Here is a 5,005-nt window from a genome sequence, read left to right on the forward strand (position 1 = left end):
TCCAACCCAAATTCTAAGATGATATTATAGCCTATCTTAGACTATTTTGTTAGACTTCCCATATCCTCCATGCTTTGGGATCATTGAGGCCCGAGCGTGAGGGGGTTTGCTGAAATTTTTGTCTTCATTGCAGTCTACCCCTCATCGCCTTAATTACGGCATTTGGCTTGCCTTAATTATAGCCTCCAACGCCGTAATTGTGTTGGGTTTGTAGGGATGGATTTAGTCTAACATTGCATAGAGATATACTGCGTTGTGTTTATAAGTGGGGAAAATTCTGACCATACAAGTGATTATTGTAGGGATGAGTTAGGCCCAACCCAAATTTTAAGATGGTATAACGAGCCGATCGATTAAGGTCATCCATCATTTATATGCACAACAATCCAATAGTATTGAGCACAGGGGGTGTATTGAAAAAACCAAGTCCCATATATCAATCAAACCTTTGGCCGCCCACCATTTAAATTCATGCACCAAGCCCAAAAGAGTGTTGGCGTGGGGGTGTATTGAAAAGATCCCAAGTTCCATATTGGTTGGAGATAGAACATTGAAAGAGTTTATATAAAGTGACACATTTCACCAACCGAAATTCTAAGACGGTGTCATAGTCTATCTTAAATTACTTGATGGACTTCCCGCATTATCCACGCTTTAGACTCATTGTGCCCCGAGTGTGAGGGGTGTGTTGGAATTTCCGCGTTCATTGCGGTCTGCCCTAGTTGCCTTAATTGCGGCATTTGACTTGTCTTCGTTCCAGCCTTCAACACCTTAATAGTGTTAAGTTTGAGGGGGTGAATTTAGTCGCACATTAATTAAAGATATCATATATATTGTGTTTATAAGTAAGAACAATCATCATCATAATTTTAAGTATATATAGATTATTATTATATTTTTCTTCTTCTTCCATTATTATTATTATTATATTTTTTTAATGTTTGACCACCTCAATAATTTGAAGCTAGATCCGCCGCCACTGCTAGTTGCCCCAAATGGAATGGCTGTATATATCACTGGCTTAGTATATATTTTAACATAACGTCCCAAAACAGTTTCATAGATAATTCAACTAACTACAAATAGTCGAATAAGACAACTAATAATTATAAATAAATTATACTAAACTATTTCACATATCACTAGCCTTTGAATAAGATAACTACATCTTGTACTATGTTAACTAAAAAGTCCAAAGAGCACGTCCTTGTTCCAATTAAGGTTGCAACCTCCTTCGAAAACGGGTCAACACCTTTAGACAGATGCTAGTTTCTACACAAGGCCGTCTCAATTTTTTGGAGGCCCTGTGTAGATTAGTCATGGTTTAACCATGAAAATTAGTCATGGTTTAACCATGAAAAAATATTCAGAGGCCCTATTTAACACCATTTTAATAGTGACGAAGATTTATGAGGCCCTATATAGTTACGATTTAGCCGTAAACGATTTGAGGCCCTGTGCGGTAGCCCACCTTGCACGCCCTCAAAGACGGCCCTGTTTCTACATCCTGACGTGTGAATATCGTGTTTCATTATACATGCATGCATGCAACAAGTTTTTACGTTATATAGAAAACATGACCCTATGTGAAATTCAAGCAATATCACTCATTAACCTGTTTATGCTATCTTGCTTCTCTTTGGTTTTTTGTATGATCCCAAAACCAACACAAAATGGCTTTTCTTTTTATGCTAATCATTATCATTAATCTGTTTTTTGTTCTATCTCAAACTTCATTTGCAACGGATACTATCACTCAGTCAACTCCATTTCTTGATGGCAGCACTTTGGTTTCTAAAGATGGAACCTTTGAATTGGGATTCTTTGGTAATTCCTCAAACCGTTATATAGGAATTTGGTATAAAAATATCCCGGTCCGAAGAGTTGTTTGGGTTGCCAATCGCGATAATCCAACCAATGATAGTTCGAGCAAGTTGATCATAAACCATGATGGAAACCTTTTGCTTCTCAACCACAATGAATCTTTTGTTTGGTCAATAAATACAACAAGAAAGACTTCGGGTCCCGTTGTCCTTCAGCTTTTGGACACCGGAAATTTAGTACTCAAATATGAGAACTCAAATTCATATTCAGAGTCGAATTTAGGAGAAAACTTTTTGTGGCAGAGTTTTGATTATCCGTGTGATATATACAGTATTACCAGGAATGAAGTATGGGTGGAACAAAAAAACTGGATTGGAAAAGGGTCTCGTGGCTTGGAGAACCGCGAATGATCCATCTTCGGGTGATTTATCTTTATACATGATGCATACAAACAATCCCGAATCCATACTTCAGAAAGGATCAACAAAATATTATAGGACAGGACCATGGACATGGAATGCTCAAACTAGTGGAGTTATTGGATTAAAGACTAATCCAGTTTATAATTTCGAGTTTATGGACAACGAAGACGAAGTTTATTATAGGTTCACACTCAAAAACAAATCTGTGATATCTATAATAGATATCAACCAAACCCTTTCGTCGCGCCAACGTCTTCTTTGGGTTCCCGAGTTGAAAACATGGAGTGTTTACCAATCATTGCCACTTGATGCTTGTGATGTTTACAATTTTTGTGGCGCGAACGGACGTTGCATCATTGACGATTCGCCAATGTGTCGATGTTTAGATGGGTTTGAGCCAAAATCTTATCCGCGATGGAATGCAATGGAGTGGACACAAGGATGTGTGCGGAGTGGAAATTGGAGTTGTGGAGTTAAAAATCGAGACGGATTTCGTAAATATTCCGGGATGAAGTTTCCGGATACTACAAATTCCTGGATCGATCTAAACATGACACTTGATCATTGCAAAATAAAATGTTTGCAAAATTGTTCTTGCACTGCTTATACATACTTGGATCTAACTAGAGAAGTTAGTGGTTGTTCTCTTTGGTTTAGTGATCTTCTTGATTTGAGACTTTCACAAGGTAGTGGCCAAGATTTATATGTTCGTACAGATGCTAGTTCAGATAATGGTAAAAGTTTAATTTTTTTTAGTTTTTATTACATTAAATAGAGATTTGGCTAGTGATTTATTTCTTTGTGAACATGTAATGCAGATGCTAAACATGGGCAAAAGAAAAAGGTGATTTTGGAGTTTTCTACCACAATTCCAATTGCCCTTTTGATGCTATTGGCAATCTCCTACATTTATATAACCAAAGCAAAATCTAAAGGTAAGTTTCTTAAGATCCAAAATTAGTGTAACTTTTTATCTTTAAATATTGATCCCAAGTCTTTTGACAAAAGGGAAAAATCTCCAAGTGGTGCATGAAGATTTTGAGCTTCCTCTATTTGATGTAGCCACAATGCTCAAGGCTACCAATAATTTCTCATTAGACAATAAACTTGGTGAAGGTGGTTTTGGACCTGTATATAAGGTACATTTTTAACCTGTTTGGTAATAAGTTTAAAAATGAATTAATCAGTCTCATTAGTCATTAGTTTTTTAATTATACAATTCAAGGTACATTGATAGATGGACAAATAATTGCAGTCAAAAGGCTTTCAGGAAATTCAGATCAAGGGTTGATAGAATTTAAAAATGAAGTCATATTATGTGCTAAATTGCAACATCGAAATCTTGTGAAGGTTCTTGGTTGTTGTCTTGATGGAGAGGAAAAAATATTACTATATGAATATATGCCTAAAAGAAGTCTTGATTTCTTTATCTTTGGTTAGTAACTTTCTTTTTAAAAATCAATAAATTTATTTGTTTTATACGTTATTTTGAAAAGAAAAGTAATTGTCTTATGATTTCATTGGATAATTTTAACAGATCCGGTTCAAAGTAAACTGATAGATTGGTCTATGCGTTTTAATATCTTGAATGGAATTGCTCGAGGACTTCAATATCTTCATCAAGATTCTAGGTTAAGGATCATTCACAGAGATTTGAAAGCGAGTAATATTATATTAGACAATGAAATGAACCCTAAAATTTCAGATTTTGGCCTAGCTAAAATGTTCGGAGGTGATCAAATCGAAGGAAAGACAAGAAGAATAGTTGGAACATAGTAAGTATCTATGATGAAAAAACTTCACTATGATTAATATTTCATCAAATTAATTTTCAAATGGTTTCTTTCAGTGGTTACATGGCGCCTGAGTATATCATTCATGGATTATTCTCCATAAAATCTGATGTATTCAGCTTTGGCGTGTTATTGCTAGAAGTAATAAGTGGAAAGAAAAATAGATCACTTACCTATCACGAACATGATCAAAATCTTCTTTGGCATGTAAGTATGACACTAAAAAATTCTTTTTCTTTTATTAACGCACTTAATAACAATTCTAATGAATTTATGAAGGCGTGGAGATTGTGGAGAGAGGGAATTCCACATGAATTGATAGATAATTGTTTAAAAGACACGTATGTTCAACATGAAGCTTTACGATGCATTCAAATAGGTCTTCTATGTGTGCAACATGTTCCTGATTATAGGCCAAGCATGCCACATGTGATAATGATGTTAGGAAGTGAAAGTACTTTACCTCAACCAAAAGAACCTGGTTTCTTAATTGAAATGATCGCGATTGAAGAACAATCTCTTTCTGAAAGACAAGCATCTTCTGTGAATGAAGTAACTCTTTCAATATTAAGTTCTAGATAGATAAATAAATATATTTTGCAGTGTATAAAGATTGTGTAACTTGTATTTTGGTAGATAATTAAAATAAAGCACCAAAAGGTTATATACTTGTTTACGGTGATTTCCGGTAAACAACCGCTAGTCCTCCAAACTATAAAATATACTTTGGTTACTCGCAGGATCGACTAGATTGATCCTAGGACATAGTCAAACAATTGTCTCTCGATATGATTTGATTCATGTTTGTTTGTTCTGACTTCAAGAAAACTTGTTTGTGATGTGATCGTATGAATATTCACTTAAAAACAACACTTGTTATACATGTTAATATGACTTTCGACAAAGGAAACGTAAATAAAAGCGTGTAAACTGCAGGAATGTAAAGTGCAGAAATATAACGTGCAA

At 35.0% G+C, this 5,005-nt stretch overlaps 1 pseudogene; it reads left to right on the plus strand.

The window, feature by feature from the left end:
- Positions 1-1,673: 1,673 nt before the first annotated feature.
- LOC131639606 (G-type lectin S-receptor-like serine/threonine-protein kinase At4g27290) lies at positions 1,674-4,621 on the plus strand (annotated as a pseudogene).
- The last annotated feature ends 384 nt before the right edge of the window (positions 4,622-5,005 follow it).

The sequence above is a fragment of the Vicia villosa genome, unplaced genomic scaffold, assembly GCF_029867415.1.
Source record: "Vicia villosa cultivar HV-30 ecotype Madison, WI unplaced genomic scaffold, Vvil1.0 ctg.002710F_1_1, whole genome shotgun sequence".
NCBI lineage: Eukaryota > Viridiplantae > Streptophyta > Magnoliopsida > Fabales > Fabaceae > Vicia > Vicia villosa.